The sequence below is a fragment of the Mus caroli genome, unplaced genomic scaffold, assembly GCF_978045245.1.
Source record: "Mus caroli unplaced genomic scaffold, Mus_caroli_1 scaffold_8, whole genome shotgun sequence".
Classification (NCBI taxonomy): Eukaryota; Metazoa; Chordata; class Mammalia; order Rodentia; family Muridae; genus Mus; species Mus caroli.
This window is the reverse complement of record NW_028227263.1, coordinates 106,296,662-106,315,017: the sequence shown is the minus strand read 5'-3', so window position 1 is coordinate 106,315,017 and position 18,356 is coordinate 106,296,662. Positions and strand designations below refer to the sequence as shown.

Genomic DNA, 18,356 nt, shown 5'->3' with positions numbered 1-18,356 from the left:
AGGAAGTTACACAGTAAGTTGAAGTTGATCTACCTGCAGATCCAGGCATAGCACTGTTGGGAATATACTCAATGGATGATCCATACAACAAGAACCGTCATGCTAACAGAATGGAGTTAAACTCTACTATTAGAAAAATAAATATTATGTAATGTGCAGGCAAATGAATGGAGCTAGAACAAAAATGATCCTGAGTGAGGTAATGAACACCAATAAATTCACCTGTGGAATGCATGTACTGTAATCAGTAGATCCTGAGAAGTTGGATAAAGAAGAGGTGTCCAGATGGAGGAACACGTGTGTCTCTTGGCTATACAGTAACAGAGTAGATTCTAAAGGTATAAAGGGATGGATGGGAATGAAAATGATTATTGAGATGGTAGGGGATATGGAGTATATGAAGAGAGAGTAGGAAGTGAACACAGGTACAGACAGGCTATTACTGGTATGATATGGGAACCCACTCAGGGAAACTTCCTCAAATCTATGAAGGGCATAGAGCTTCTATAAGGCAGAGAACATGTCAACTGGGCAAAGCTAAAGCTTATAGAATGCAAAAAGTTTTCCTCTCTCCATATCTTTTAATATGGTTACCAAAGCAAGGACTAAATTTCAAAAAATATGTATAAACAGGTCAAGAAACTGGATTTCAAATGGTCAAATCATTCAATTTCAAAATTGTGTATATATCTGAAGAAAATACTCAGTAGAAGAATTGCAAAAGGTGAGAAACACTTATAGAAAAGTTGCATATCCTTATTCCTCAGGGAAATGCAAATCAAAACCACTTTTAGATAACATCTTCTACATGTTAGAATGCCTAAGATCAGTAACAAATATGCTGGTGAAGATGTGGAGCAGAGGGAACACTCCATTTATAGTGAATATGCAAAGTTGTACAACCAATATTGAAATTAAAACGGCAATTCCACAGTAAGTTAAAGATGAACTACCTGCTGATCAAGGCATACCACACTTGGTCAAATACTCAATGGATGACCCACCCAACAACAAGGACAGTCATACTAACATAGTAGAGTCATGCTCAGCCATTCCAATAATGTATATTATGCAATGTGCAGGAAAATGAGAAGAACTAGAAAAAAATGATCCTGAGTGAGGTAAAGAAAACCCATAAAGACACCCGTGGAATGCATGTACTGTAATCAGTAGATCCTGAGAACCTGGTTAACAAAGAGGCGTCTAGATGGAGGAACACATGTGTCTCTTGATTATACAGTAACAGAGAAGATTCTAAAGTTATAAAGGTGTATAGGAATGGAAATGATGGTTGAGGTAGTAGGGGATATGGAGTGGAGTGGATGAAGAGAGTGTAGGAAGTGAACACAGGTACAGAGAGGCTATTATGGGTGTGATATGAGAACACATTCAGGGGAATCTTCCTCAAATCTATGAAGGGCTTCCAAATAAGGCCTTCTAGTAATGGGGGTTATAAAGTCTTATCGCATTTCTTGTCCTGGTAAGACTTCCAGTCGCAAAACTTCATAAAATTCTGTTGAGGTTTTGGCCATGTGTCCCAAGTAGATCAACAAAACCAGGCTGTTGCTTAGATAAAAGGGTACTCTCTATCAGCTGGGAAGGCCCAGTGGCTGAAGATAACATCCACACACTCAAGGAATATCAGGAAGTTGGGTGAATAGCAACATGGAGATTTCTCCAATATATTCTTGTGCTGTTGCATTGCTAAGGGACTCCTGATGCATAGGACACTTAAAGAGAAACATGGAAATCAGTACAAATACAAAACCCTTGGACTACAACCTGTTGTCCCTTCATAATGCTCTAGGGCAATGGGAACAATGAACTTGTGGGAGTAGGCAATGAACTTCTGATTTGACTTAAGACTTACTCCACAAGAACGAATCTATAGTCAACAATGCTTGTGTAACCAAGAACCGGAAACTAGACAGCCTATAGACATAGGGTAAAACAAAAAACCTTGTCATTTAACAAAAATATATATCAATGAAATGACTCCTGATAATATTCTGCTATACTTCTTAGTTGAGTGCCTTAAACTGCCACCATCAGAGGCTTTCTCTGAAAGCAGTTGAGTTAACAGTCAGACATTAAGGGAGAGGAAGTCTAAAGGATAGGTCTCCATCAAATGCCTTCCCTCAGAGCTCAGTTAAGCCAACAGTAGCCGAAGTTATATGCCTAGACGAGCCAGACTGCTTGGAATACAAGTAAGCAAGGTCCTCTGAATCAAATAAAGAAGTTCCACAATTCTTAAATGGATCTCATATAACTGAAAAGCTTCTATAAGGCAGGGAACATGTCAACTGCTAAATCTAAAGCCTACAGAATGAAAAAAAGAGTTTTCCTCTCTCCATATCCTGTAATATGGTTACCAAAGCAAGGAGTAAATTCCAAATATATATATAAACAAGTCAAGAAACTGGATTTCAAATGGTAAAATCATCCAATTTCAAAATTGCATACATATCAGACCAAAATTCTCAGTAGAGGAAATTCAAAGAGAGAGAAACACTTATAGAAATGTTGTATATCCTTAGTCGTTAGGGAAATGTAAATCAAAACCCCTTTGAGATACCATCTTCAACCTGTTTGAATGCCTAAGATCAGTAACACAACAAATCATGCTGGCGAGGATGGGGAGCAGATCTGAGCACTCTCTTTCTAGTGAGTATGCAAACTTGTACAGCAACTATTGAAATTAAAAAGGCAGTTCCACAGTGAGTTGAAGTTGATCTACCTGCAGATCCAGGCATTACACTCTTGGGCATATACCCAATGGATGATCCTTACAACAACATGGACAGTCATGCTAACACAATGGATTCATAATCTGCTATTACAAAAATAAATATTATGCAACTTGCAGGAAAATGAACGGAACTATAAAAAAAATAATCCTGAGTGAGGTAAAGAACACCAATAAATTCACCTGTGGAATGCATGTACTAAAATTAGTAGATCCTGAGAAGGTGGATAAAGAAGAGGGGTCCTGATGGAGGAACACATCTGTCTCTTGGGTAACAGAGTAGATTCTAAAGGTATAAAGGTTTAGATGGAAATCAAAATGGTCGTTGAGATGGTAGGGGATATGGGGGGGGGAACCCACTCAAGGGAAACTTCCTCAAATCTATGAAGGGCATCCAAATAAGGCCTGTAGTAAAGGGGGGGTATAAAGTCTTATCCCCCCTTCCGGTCTCCGCCAGCACCTGAGTAGCTTGGGCGCAGAGTCTGGGGACCCCCTCAAGGTATCCACAGGACACTCCACGGGATCTTAAGACCTCAGGTGTTTGGAAAACAGCTTCTGCTCCAATCCAATCTCACAGGACCTGTGACTGGAATAATTAGGGAAGCAGAAAACCTGATCAGGGGCACAAGTCCCTTCCAGTCCACACCAGCACCAGGGTACCTTGGGCGCAGAGTCTGCAGATACCTGCAAGGTACTCACAGGACCCTCCATGGGATCTTAAGACCTCTATGAGTGGATCACAACTTCTTCCAGGAGGCAGGTTTGAACACCAGATATTTGAGCACCTTCCCTGCATGAGGAGAACTTGCCTGCAGAGAGTATTCTGAACACTGAAACACAGGAGAGTGCTAGTCTCCCAGGTCTGCTGATAGAGGCAAACATAATCACCTGAGGAACAAGCTCTAACCAGAGACAACTATAACAACTAACTCCAAAGATTACCAGATGGCGAAAGGCAAATGTAAGAATCTTACAGAAACCAAGAGTGCTCACCATCATCAGAACGCTGCAGTCACACCCCACCCAGTCCTGGGCACCCCAACACATCCGAAAAGATATACCCAGATTTAAAAGCATATCTCATGATGATGGTAGAGGACATCAAGAAGGACTATAATAACTCACTTAAAGAAATACAGGAGAACACTGCTAAACAACTAGAAGACCTTAAAGAGGAAGCACAAAAATCCCTTAAAGAATTGCAGGAAAACCAGACCAAACAGGTGATGGAATTGAATAAAACCATCAAGACCTAAAAAGGGAAGTAGCCACAATAAAGAAAACCCAAAGTGAGGCAACGCTGGAGATAGAAAACCTACGAGAGAAATCTGGAACCATAGATGCAAGCATCAGCAACAGAATACAAGAGATGGAAGAGAGAATCTCAGGTGCAGAAGATTCCATAGAGAATATCGGCACAACAATCAAAGAAAATACAAAATGCAAAAAGATCCTAATTCAAAACATCCAGGAAATCCAGGACACAATGAGAAGACCAAATCTACGGATAATAAGAGTAGATGAGAATGAAGAATTTCAACTTAAAGGGCCAGCAAATATCTTCAACAAAATTATAGAAGAAAACTTCCCAAACCTAAAGAAAGAGATGCCCATGAACATACAAGAAGCCTACAGAACTCCAAATAGACTGGACCAGAAAAGAAATTCCTCCTGACACATAATAATCAGAACAACAAATGCACTAAAGAAAGATATAATATTAAAAGCAGTACGGGAAAAAGGTCAAGTAACATATAAAGGCAAGCCTATCAGAATTACACCAGACTTTTCACCGGAGACTATGAAAGCCAGAAGATTCTGCACAGATGTTATACAGACACTAAGAGAACACAAATGCCAGCCCAGGCTACCAAACTCAATTACCATAGATGGAGAAACCAAATTATTCCACGACAAAAAGAAATTCACACATTATCTTTCCACGAATTCAGCCCTTCAAAGGATAATAACAGAAAAAAATCCAATACAAAGATGGAAACCATGCCCGAGAAAAAGCAAGAAAGTAATCCCTCAACAAACCAAAAAGAAGACAGCCATAAGAACAGAATGCCAACTCTGAAAACAAAAATAATAGGAAGCAACAATTACTTTCCCTTAATATCTCTTAATATTAATGGACTCAATTTCCCAATAAAAAGATATAGACTAACAGACTGGCTACACAAACAGGACCGAACATTCTGCTGCTTATAGGAAACCCATCTCAGGGAAAAAGACAAATACTACCTCAGAGTGAAAGGCTGGAAAACAATTTTCCAAGCAAATGGTCTGAAGAAACAAGCTGGAATAACCATTGTAATATCGAATAAAATAAACTTCTAACCCAAAGTTATCAAAAAAGACAAGGAGGGACATTTCATACCCATCAAAGGTAAAATCCTCCAAGAGGAACTTTCAATTCTGACTATCTATGCTCCAAATGCAAGGAAAGCCACATTCATTAAAGAAACTTTAGTAATGCTCATAGCACACATTGGACCTCACACAATAATAGTGGGAAACTTCAACACACCAATTTTATCAATAGATTGTGGAAACAGAAACTAAACAGGGACACATTGAAACTAACAGAAGTTATGAAACAAAAAAACTTACCAGATATCTACAGAACATTTTATCCTAAAACAAAAGGATATACCTTCTTCTCAGCATCTCATGGTACCTTCTCCAAAATTGACCATATAATTTGTCACAAAACAGGCTTCAACATATACAAAAATATTGAAATTGTCCTATGCATCCTATCAGACCACCATGGACTAAGGCTGATCTTCAGTAACAACATTGATAATGGAAAGACAAAATTCACGTGGAAAATGAACAACACTCTTCTGAATGATACCTTGTTCAAGGAAGGAATAAAGAAAGAAATTAAAGACTTTTTAGAGTTTAATGAAAATGAAGACACAACATACCCAAACTTATGGGACACAATGAAAGCATTTCTAAGAAGGAAACTCATAGCTCTGAGTGCCTCCAAAAAGAAACAAGAGAGAGCACACATTAGCAGCTTGACAACACACCTAAAAGCTCTAGAAAAAAAGAAAGCAAATTCACCGAAGAGGAGTAGTTGGCAGGAAATAATCAAACTTAGGGGCGAAATCAACCAAGTGGAAACAAGAAGAACTATTTAAAGAATCAACCAATCGAGGAGCTGGTTCGTTGAGAAAATCAACAAGATAGATAAACCCTTAGCCAGACTCACTGGAGGACACAGGGACAGCATCCTAATTAACAAAATCAGAAATGAAAAGGGAGACATAAAAACAGATCCTGAAGAAATCCAAAACACCATCAGATCCTTCTACAAAAGGCTATACTCAACAAAACTGGAAAACCTGGAAGAAATGGACAAATTTCTAGACAGATACAAGGTACCAAAGTTAAACCAGGATCAACTTAATGATCTAAACAGTCCCTGTACTGGCTATTTTTGTGTCAACTTGACACAGCTGGAGTTATCACAGAGAAAGGAGCTTCAGTTGAGGAAATGCCTCCATGAGATCCAACTGTAAGGCATTTTCTCAATTAGTGATCAAGGGGGAAAGGCCCCTTGTGGGTGGGACCATCCCTGGGCTGGTAGTCTTGGGTTCTATAAGAGAGTAGGCTGAGCAAGCCAGGGGAGGCAAGCCAGTAAAGAACATCCCTCCATGGCCTCTGCATTGGCTCCTGCTTTCTGACCTGCTTGAGTTCCAGTCCTGACTTTCTTTGGTGATGAACAGCAGTATGGAAGTGTAAGCTGAATGAACCCTTTCCTCCCCAACTTGCTTCTTGGTCATGATGTTTGTGCAGGAATAGAAACCCTGACTAAGACAGTCCCATATCCCCTAAAGGAATAGAAGCATTCATTAATAGTCTCCCAACCAAAAAAAGCCCAGGACCAGATGGATTTAGTGCAGAGTTTTATCAGACCTTCAAAGAAGATCTAATTCCAGTTGTGCACAAACTATTCCACAAAATTGAAGTAGAAGGTACTCTACCCAACTCATTCTCTGAAGCCACAATTACTCTGATACCTAAACCAAAGAAAGATCTAACAAAGATAGAGAACATCAGACCAATTTCCCTTATGAATATCGATGAAAAAATACTCAATAAAGTTCTCGCTAACCGAATCCAAGAACACATCAAAACATTCATGCATCCTGACCAAGTAGGTTTCATCCCAGGGATGCAGGGATGGTTCAATATACAGAAAACCATCAAAGTATTCCAGTATATAAACAAACTCAAAGTCAAAAACCACATGATCATCTCATTAGATGCGGAAAAAGCATTTGACAAAATCCAACACCCATTCATGATAAAAGTCTTGGAAAGACCAGGAATTCTAGGCCCATACCTAAACATGATAAAAGTAATCTAGAGCAAACCAGTGGCCAACATCAAAGTAAATGGTGAGGAGCTGGAAGCAAAACCCCCTAAAATCAGGGACTAGACAAGGCTACCTACCTTCTCCCTACCTATTTAACATTGTACTTGAAGCCCTAGCCAGAGCAATTCAACAACAAAAGGAGATCAAGTAGATACAAATGGGAAAGGAAGAAGTCAAAATATCACTTTTTGCAGATGATATGATAGTATATATTAGTGACCCTAAGAATTCCACCAGAGTACTCCTAAGCCTGATAAACAGCTTCAATGAAGTAGCTGGATATAAAATTAACTCAAACAAATCAATGGCATTTCTGTACACAAAGGATAAACAGGCTGAGAAAGAAATTAGGGAAACAACACCCTTCTCAATAGTCACAAATAAAATAAAATACATTGGTGTGACTCTAACTAAGGAAGTGAAAGATCTGTATGATAAGAACTTCAAGTCTCTGAAGAAAGAAATTAAAGAAGATCTCAGAAGATGGAAAGATCTCCCATGTTCATGGATTGGCAGGATCAATATAGTAAAAATGGCTATCTTGCCAAAAGCAATCTACAGATTCAATGCAATCCCCATCAAAATTCCAACTCAATTCTTCAACGAATTAGAAAGGGCAATTGGCAGATTCATCTGGAATAAGAAAAAACCTAGGATAGCAAAAACTCTTCTCAAGGATAAAAGAACCTTTGGTGGAATCAACATGTCCGACCTAAAGCTGTACTACAGAGCAATTTTGATTAAAAAAAATGCATAGTACTGGTATAGTGACAGACAAGTAGACCAATGGAACAGAATTGAAGACCCAGAGATGAACCCACACACCTATGGTCACTTGATCTTTGACAAGGGAGCTGAAACCATCCAGTGGAAAAAAGACAGCATTTTCATCAAATGGTGCTGGCACAACTGGTGGTTATCATGTAGAAAATTGCAAATTGATCCATTCCTATCTCCTTGTACTAAGGTCAAATTTAAGTGGATTAAGGAACTCCACATAAAACCAGAGTCACTGAAACTTATAGAGGAGAAAGTAGAGAAAAGCCTCCAAGATATGGGTACAGGGGAAAAATTCCTGAATAGAACAGCAATGGCTTGTGCTGTAAGATCGAGGATCGATAAATGGGACCTCATAAAATTGCAAAGCTTGTGCAAGGCAAAGGACACCATCAATAAGACAAAAAGGCCACCAACAGATTGGGAAAGGATCTTTACCTATCCCAAATCGGATAGGGGAGTAATATCCAGTATATAAAGAACTCAAGAAGATGGACTCCAGAAAAATCAAATAACCCCTTTAAGGAATCGTGCTTAGAACTGAACAAAGAATTCTCACCTGAGGAATACTGAATGGCAGAGAAGCACCTGAAAAAATGTTTAACATCCTTAATCATCAGGGAAATGCAATTCAAAACAACCCTGAGATTCCACCTCACACAAGTCAGAATGGCTAAGTTGAAAAATTCAGGTGAGAGCAGATCGTGGCGAGGATGTGGAGAAAGAGGAATACTCCTCCATTGTTGGTGGGATTGCAAGCTTGTAAAACCACTCTGGAAATCAGTCTGGCTGTTCCTCAGAAAATTGGACATAGTACTACCGGAGGATCCAGCAACACCTCTCCTGGGCATATATCCAGAAGATGTCCCAATCAGTAAGAAGGACACATGCTCCTCTATGTTCATCGTAGCCTTATTCATAATAACCAGAAGCTGGAAAGAACCCAGGTGCCCCTCAACAGAGGAATGGATACAGAAAATGCAGTACATTTACAAAATGGAGTACTACTCAGCTATTAAAAATAATGAATTTTTGAAATTCCTAGTCAAATGGATTGACCTGGAGGGCATCATCCTGAGTGAGGTAACCTAATCAGAAAGGAACTCACAAAATATGTACTCACTGATAGGGGATATTAGCCCAGAAACTTAGGATACCCAAGATATAAGATACAATTTGCTAAACGCATGAAACTCAAGAAGAATGAAGACCAAAGTATGTACACTTTACCCCTACTTAGAATTGGGAACAAAACACCCATGGAAGGAGTTACAGAGAAAAATTTGGAGCTGTGACGAAAGGATGAACCATCTATTCATTGCCATATCCAGGGATCCATCCAATGATCAGCTTCCAAACGCTGATACCATTGGATACACTGGCAAGATTTTGCTGAAAGGACCTAGATATAGCTGTCTTTTGTGAGACTATGCCGGGGCTTAGCAAACAGAAGTGGATGCTCACAATCAGCTATTGAATGGATCACAGGGCCCCCAATGGTGGAGCTAGAGAAAGCACCCAAGGAACTAAAGGGAACTGCAACCCTATAGGTGGAACAACAATATGAACTAACCAGTACCCCAGAGCTCTTGACTCTAGCTGCATATGTATCAAAAGATGGCCTAGTAGGCTATCACTGGAAAGAGAGTCCTATTGGACTTGCAAACTTTATATGCCCAAGTACAGGGGAACTCCAGGGCCAAAAAGGGGGAGTGGGTGGGTAGGGGATTGAGGGGTGGGTATGGGGGACTTTTGGGATAGCATTGGAAATGTAAATGTGAATAATACCTTATAAAAAAATGAAAAAAAACCCCACAGGATCATCTCCTTAGATTCGGAGAAAGCATTTGACAAAATCCAACACCCATTCATGATAAAAGTTTTGGAAATGTCAGGAATTCAAGGCCCATACCTAACCATGATAAAAGCAATCTATAGAATGCAGTAGCCAACATCAAAGTAAATGGTGAAGACCTGAAGCAATCCCACTAAAATCAGGGACTAAACAAGGCTGCCAACTTTCTTCCTACCTATTCAACATTGTACTTGAAGTCCTAGCCAGAGCAATTTTACAACAAAAGGAGATCAAGGGGATACAAATTGGAAAGGAAGAAGTCAAAATATCACTTTTCAAAGATGATATGATAGTGTATATAATTGACTCTAAAAATTCCACCAGAGAACTCCTAAGCCTGATAAACAGCTTCAATGAAGTAGCTGGATATAAAATTAACTCAAACAAGTCAATGGCCTTTCTCTACACAAAGAATAACCAGGCTGAGAAAGGAATTAGGGAAACAACACCCTTCTCAATAGGCACAAAGAATATAAAATACCTTGGTGTGACTCTAAGGAAGTGAAAAATCTGTATGATAAGAACTTGAAGTCTCTGAAGAAAGAAATTAAAGATCTCAGAGGATGGAAAGATCTCCCATGCTCATGAATTGGCAGAATTAACATTGTAAAAATGGCTATCTTGCCTAAAGCAATCTACAGATTCAATGCAATCCCCATCAAAATTCCAACTCAATTCTTCAATGAATTATAAAGAGCAATCTGCAAATTCATCTGGAATAACAAAAAACCTAGGATAGCAAAAACTCTTCTCAAGGATAAAAGAACCTCTGGTGGAATCACCATGCCTGACCTAAAGCTTTACTACAGAACATTGTGATAAAAACTGCATGGTACTGGTATAGTGACAGACAAGTAGACCAATGGAATAGAATTGAAGACCCAGAAATGAACCCACACACTTATGGTCACTTGATCTTTGACAAGGGAGCTGAAACCATCCAGTGGAAAAAAGACAGCATTTTCAACAAATGGTGCTGGCACCACTGGTGGTTATCATGTAGAAGAATGAGAATTGATCCATTCCTATCTCCTTGTACTAAGGTCAAATCTAAGTGGATCAAGGAGCTCCACTAAAACCAGAAACACTGAAACGTATAGAGGAGAAAGTGGGGCAAAGCCTCGAACATATTGGCACAGGGGAAAAATTCCTGAATAGAACAGCAATGGCTTGTGCTGTAAGTTTGAGAATCGATAAATGGGACCTCATGAAACTGCAAAGCTTCTGTATGGCAAAAGACACCATCAATAAGACAAAAAGGCCAGCAACAGATTGGGAAAGGATCTTTACCTATCCTAAATCAGATAGGGGACTAATAGCCAATGTATATAAAGAACTCAAGAATGTGGACTCCCAAAAATCAAATAACCCCATTAAAAAATGGGGCTCAGAGGTAAACACAGAATTCTCACCTGAGGAAAACTGAATGGCTGAGAAACACCTGAAAAAATGTTCAGCATCCTTAATCATCAGGGAAATGCAAATCAAAACAACCCTGAGATTCCATCTCATACCAGTTAGAATGGCTAAGATAAAAAATTCAGGTGACAGCAGATGCTTGCTAGGATTTGGAAAAAGAGGAACACTCCTCCATTTTTGGTGGTATTGCAAGCTTGTACAACCACTCTGAAAATCAGTCTGCTGGTTCCTCAAAATATTGGACATAGTACTACCGCAGGATCCCGCAGTACCTCTCCTGGGCATATATCCAGAAGATGTTTCAACTAGTAAGAATGACACATGCTCCACTATGTTCATAGCAGCCTTATTTATAATAGTCAGAAGCTAGAAAGAACCCAGATGCCCCTCAACAGAGGAATGGATACAAAAATATGGTACATTTACACAATGGAGTACTACTCAGCTATTAAAAAGAATGAATTTATGAAATTCCTAGGCAAATGGGTGGATCTGGAAGGCATTATGAGTGAGGTAACCCAATCACAAAAGAACTCAAATGATATGTACTCACTGATAAATGGATATTAGCCCAGAAACTTAGAATACTCAAGATATAAGTTACAATTTGCAAAACACATGGAAGTCAAAAAGAACGAAGACCAAAGTGTGGACACTGTGCCCCTTCTTAGAATTGGGAACAAAACACCCATGGAAGGAGTTACAGAGACAAAGTCTGGACCTGAGGCAAAAGGATGGACCATCTAGAGACTGCCATCCTATAATCAGCCTCCATATGCTGACACCATTGCATACACTAGCAAGATTTTGCTGAAAGGACCCTGATATAGCTGTCTCTTGTGAGACGATGCCAGGGCCTAGCAAACACAGAAGTGGATGCTCACAGTCAGCTATTGGATGGATCACAGGGCTCCCAATGGAGGAGCTAGAGAAAGTACCCAAGTAGCTAAAGGGATCTGCAACCCTATAGGTGGAATAACATTATGAACTAACCAGTACCCCGGAGCTCTTGACTCTAGCTGCATATGTATCAAAAGATGGCCTAGTTGCTCATCACTGGAAAGAGAGGCCCATTGGACTTGCAAACTTTATATGCCCCAATAAAGGGGAACACCAGGGCCAAAAAGCGGGAGTGGGTGGGTAGTGGAGTGGGAGGGGGAGGGTATGGGGGACTTTTGGGATAGCATTGGAAATATAAATGAGGAAAATACCTAATAAAAAATATAAAAAATTAATAAAGTCTTATCCCATTTCTTGTCCTGGTAAGAATTCCAGTGACAAAACTTCATAAGCTTATATTGGCCTATTGGCCATATGTCCTATGTACGTCAACAAAACCAGGCTGTTGCTTAGACAAAAGGGTGTTCTCTATCAGCAAAGAAGGCCCCATTGCAGAAGATAACATCCACACAGTCGCTGAACATCGAGAGGTTAGGTGGATGGCAAGATGGAGACTTCACCAACATATTTTAGTGCCCTTGCAATGCTAAGGGACTCCTAATGCATAGAACACTGAAAGAGAAACATGGAAACCAGCACAACCACAAAACCCTCGGCCTACAACCAGTTGTCCCTAAAAAATGTTCTAGGGCAATGGGAACAATGACTTTGTGGCAATAGGCAATGAAGTCGTGATTTGACTTAAGACTTACTCCACAATAACGAATCTATAGTCAACATTGCTTCGATAACCAAGAATCCAAAACTAGGTAGCCTATAGACATATGGTAAAACAAAAAATCTGGTCATTTAACAAAAATATATATCAATTAAATGACTCCTATTAATATTCTGCTATAGTTCTTAGTTGAGTGCCTCATCCTGTCACCATCATAGGCGTTCTCTGAAAGCAGTTGAGCTAACAGCCAGACTTTATGCGAGAGGAAGTCTAAAGGATAGGTCTCCATTAATTGCCTTTCCTCAGAGCTCAGTGAAACACATGGTTGTGGAGGTGATATGAATGCACAAGCCAGATGGTATTGTAGATAATTAAACAATGTCCTTTGAATCAAATAAAGAAGTTCCAACAATATGAACTAACCATTACCAACAAAGCTCACTTCTCTAGCTGCATTTTTAGCAGAAGATGGCCTAATCGACCATCATTGTGAAGAGAGGCCCCTTGGTCTTGCAAACTTTATATGTCCCAGTACAGGGGAAACACCAGGTCCAAGACATAGGAGGGGGTGAGTAGGGAAGCAGGAGGAGGAGGGTATAGGGAATTTTCTTGATAGCATTTGAAACATAAATGAAGTAAATACCTAATAAAAATTGGAGAAAAAAAAGTAAAGGGAGGAAATGAAAAATAGACTATATTCATATCTTATATATACGTATATATGAAATATATTTACATATGCATGTATATGTATGAACATTGATGAATATATATGGATATATATATATGAATATATTATTTATATGTATATATATTCCAATAACCCAACATTGATGTTTTCATCAAAAGCTTCCTTGTATTTTTATTATTGTCCTTTTGAACAAATCTCTTTTAAAAAATGAAATTCCACTGTTGAAGAAAGAAAGAAAGAAAAAAAAGAAGTTCCACAAATCTTAAATGGGATCTCATATAACAGAAAAGGTTCTGAAATGAAGGGAACCTGTCAACTGGACAAAGCTAAAGCCTACCAAATGCAAAAAGAGTTTTTCTCTCTCCATATCCTGTAGTATGGTTACAAAAGCAAGGACTAAATTTCAAATATATATATATGTATAAACAAATCAAGAAACTGGATTTCAAATGGTGAAATCATTCAATTTCAAAATTGCATACATATCTGAAGAAAATACTCAGTAGAGGAAATCCAAAGAGAGAGAAACACTTATAGAAATGTTGCATATCCTTAGTCATCAGGGAAATGCAAATAGAAACCACTTTAGATATCGTCTTCAACATGCTAGAATGCCTAAGGTCAGTAAAACAACAAATCATGCTGGCGAGGATGTGGAGCAGAGGAAACACTCCCTTTTTAGTGAGTATGAAAACGTGTACAGCAACTATTGAAATTAAAAAGGCAGTTCCACAGTGAGTTGAAGTTGATCTACCTGCAGATCTAGGCATAGAACTGTTGGGAATATACCCAATGGATGATCCTTACAACAACATGGACAGTCATGCTAACACAATGGAGTCATAATCTGCTATTACAAAAATAAATATTATGCAATGTGCAGGAAAATGAATGGAACTACAAAAAAAATTCGTCCAGAGTGTGGTAAAGAAAACCTATAAATTCACCTGTGGAATGCATGTACTGTAATCAGTAGATCCTGAGAAGGTGGGTAAAGAAGAGGTGTCCAGATGGAGGAACACATATGTCTCTTGGGTATATAGTAACAGAGTAGATTCTAAAGGTATAAAATGGTGGATGGGAATGAAAATGATGGTTGAGATGGTCGAGGATATGGGATGGATGGATAGAGTGTAGGAAGTGAACACAGTTACAGAGAGGCTATTATGTGTGTGATATGGGTACCCACTCAAGGGAAACTTCCTCAAATCTATGAAGGACATCCAAATAAGGACTTCTAGTAATGGGGGGTATAAAGTCTTATTGCAATTCTTGTCCTGGTAAGACTACCAGTGGCAAAACTTCATAAAATTCTGTTGAGGTTTTGGATGTATGCCCCTGGTAGATCAACAAAACCAGGCTGTTGCTTAGACAAAAGGGTGTTCTCTATCACCACAGAAGGCCACTTTGCTGAAGATAACATCCACATACTCACTGAATATCAAGAAGTTGGGTGGATGGCAACATGGATACTTCACCAATATATTCTAGTGCCCTTGCAATGCTATAGGACTCCTAATGCATAGAACACTGAAAGAGAAACATGGAAACCAGCACAACCACAAAACCCTTAGCCTACAACCTGTTGTCCCTACATATGTTCTATCGCAATGGAAAAAAAAAAAAAAAACGAACTTGTGGGAGTAGGCAATGAACTTCTGATTTGATTTAAGACTTACTCCACAAGAATGAATCTATAGTTGACAATGCTTGGGTAACCAAGACCCGGAAACTAGATAACCTATAGAAATAGAGTAAAACAAAAAACATGGTCATTTAACAAAAACATAAATCAATGAAATGACTCCTGATGATATTCTCCTATACTTCTTATTTGAAAGCTTTAACCTGCCACAATCAGATACTTTCTCTGAAGGCAGTTGAGCTAACAGCCAGACATTATGGTAGAGAGTTAAAATGGCTCTAATATCGGGTTTAATAAAAAAAACTAATCAACACTGTTGTATTAGTTAATGCTTTGTGAGGTAGATAGAATAAAAATGTGTATAAATTCATATTTGACATATGTCAAATAACAGTCTATGAACTTACCAGGGAGTGACAAAAATGGGAGGTGCAACATAGGATAAAATGAAGAAAGACACAGATTTCTCTGTGTATCAACAAAATACCAGGTGCATTTCTGGTGCCTGAAGGTACCCAGAGATGGTGAAAAGGTTGGTTCTTTATTGAAAAATAAACCAAATACCTACATTACTTTCTTTTTCCATTTAGTCCAACACCCTGTACAAACTAAGGCCTTCTTTTGTTCTCTACCTGTTCCACTGTCTCGGCCTTAGGCAGATCTCAGATCCAAGCAGGGCAGACAATGGTAGAAGCCCAAGATTCTTCAGAGTTTGTTGCAAGGAGAAAGAAGCTAAAGTAATTGCCACTCTCCTTATAAGACACCAGACTTGGTAGCTCACAATCATGACTCTACAGAGATAAAGACATGGACATAAAGAATGTCCATGAGTCTGAGGCTGGAGGGAGATACACAGTCAGTTCCAAAACAACATGAGTTAAAGAGAAAAACCTGTCTCTGGAAAATGAAAGAAGAGTAGAGAAAATATCCAGAGGAAGCAGAACGTGGGCAGGAGAATAGCAACAAATGCTGAAAAGGGAACACATGCAGTCAGCCTCATCATCAGTCCTTCTGTTGTTTGCTGATAAGTGCAGAACCCATGTTACATGCATCTGTCAGACAAAATCAAGACTACTGTGTCTAGAAATTTACTGTGCTATCACACTCTAGTGTAAGGATGCAGGAGCAAGCTGGTCCAAGGATCAAAGTCTACAAAGCAGGGATGAAAAGGCGAGAACAGGGATCTGAGGCCAACCTAGACCAGAATAGACAAATAAAGAATTAAAAAAAAAAAAGACTCTGGGACAAGAAACCTGAAAAGAGACACAGTCTTTCAAGGTGCTACAAGGGGCTTTCAATGCACTCAGCCCTGCCCTTCAACATAGTCACAAAGGAGCCCTTTGATCTCTTCCTTTGTTCATGGACAGATGCAGACAGCTCACAACTCAAAAACAGTTTCTCAACCTAGTTGCCTCATCCTAGGTGACCCCCTCCTTCCTGCCCAAGGCTACTGTCCCTATATTTAATGTGTGTTGATGGGATACATTTTGTTGGAATGTGACAGACCATATGCACATTATTAATATCAGTCCATGAATCTGGTAAGAAACACTGATATGATTTCCTAAGCTAAAAGGCAAGGCAAAAGGAACAGCCACGTGAAGATTACCTCCTTTTACCAGCACCTATCTCAGAATTCAGGGCTACTATTTCTCCATTATCTTGTCTACTCAATCCTGTCTTGCAGCTCAGAATCTGTCCTTCCCATTGGCTGCTGACTGATTTATGACATCATTCCCCCTCTTAGCCTACCAGCACCTAGTAGAATCCTGGGGTTTCCAAGGTACTGCCTGTAAACAAATTTGGATCATTACAGGTAACCTGTGACCAGTGACCAGTGAGCTCTGTTTGATACTGGACACACTCGCTCTTTTGGTCAGTATATCAGACGAAGACTACCATTTATCCAGCTCAGTTGTGGGGTGGAGTACTGTTACTCCCCATACAGAGCCCCCCTAAATATGTCAGGTAAGGAAAGCAACTTTCAAATATTTTTGATCACATCTTTCCTTATTTTTAGAATATGTTTAAATCTTTAGAATACTAAGGATGACATGGATATAGATATCTCACGTTGAAAGTCATATTAACTTTTGTTCTTACTAAGAATGTGACTTTAGACACATAGATTACTCTCAATGGATTCTTTATCCACCTCAGAGAGATTACAGTGTTACTATGGTCTGTGCTCTGTGCTGTTGAATCTTAAAAGAGAAGGAATGTGGGAGAGACTAAGAGGGGGCTAGACTCTGCGAAGGTAGTTATTCTAGTGAAAGAAATATTGAAGCTGTTACATGAAAGACAGATTCACAAGAACTGGGGGACAAAAAAATCCAAAGTTTAAAGATGAAGGGCTAGGAAACAGAGAAATAGAAGGAGTCAAACCTGCAGAGATAATCTTAAAAGAACACAAAGATAGTTTGGGACAGAATGTTGCAGAGAACCACACATTTTAAATCAAAAGGCCCAAGACACTGTCATTTCCCAAGCCTTGTTTAGGCAACCATATTGTTAAGATTCGTCTAGGCACAAGTTCACTGTCATATATAGAGAATATTATCCCACTCTGGTTCCCGGCTTTTACAATCTACCACATCTTGTGCAGAGTTTTCTGATTCTTGGATGCACTGGTTGTGTTGGATACTATCAGTTGGGGCTGAGAACTCCATACTCAGTTGTTCTCTGTACAACACTAAATGACACAGGTGGGAAATCCTCACAAGGCTTCCCCTCTCCAAGAGTTACCGGCAATTAACAGGAACAGAGGAAGAGTAAACCTTGTTCAGGGATCAACCTTCTAATAGGTTACCAAATCCCAAAGGGTCAGCCCTAAACACATGTACACACCATGAAATGTGACCAGTACATTGTATACATAAAGTCATAAACACACAGGTGTTTAAGAGTTATACTTATATAAGATGTCATCAGTTACAGGAGTGGGAGGGACAAAGGAGGAGGTAGCAAAGTAAATTAAGTAAATACAATATTCATATATAAACTCCCTGAAATGTAATTTTTAAAAAACAAAAATACCCACAGAGTATAGATAAGATTGGTGGTCCTGGTTATCAAGTATAAAAGCAGCATGTCAGATCCAGAGGCAGGTTGGTTTCTGTGATTTCAAGTCCAGCCTACTCTTAAGTACAGAGTCCATGTCTATTTACATAGATGTGCACAGAACAGGGAAAAGGCAGTAGCTTGAGAAG

The 18,356-nt window shown here is 39.2% G+C and overlaps 1 pseudogene across 1 annotated transcript in view; it reads left to right on the top strand.

Moving 5' to 3' along the window:
* Nucleotides 1–18,356, top strand: part of LOC110297489 (uncharacterized protein C2orf78 homolog) — an 85,591-nt pseudogene that overhangs the window by 63,090 nt on the left and 4,145 nt on the right. The gene's annotated exons all lie outside the window — the stretch shown is intronic.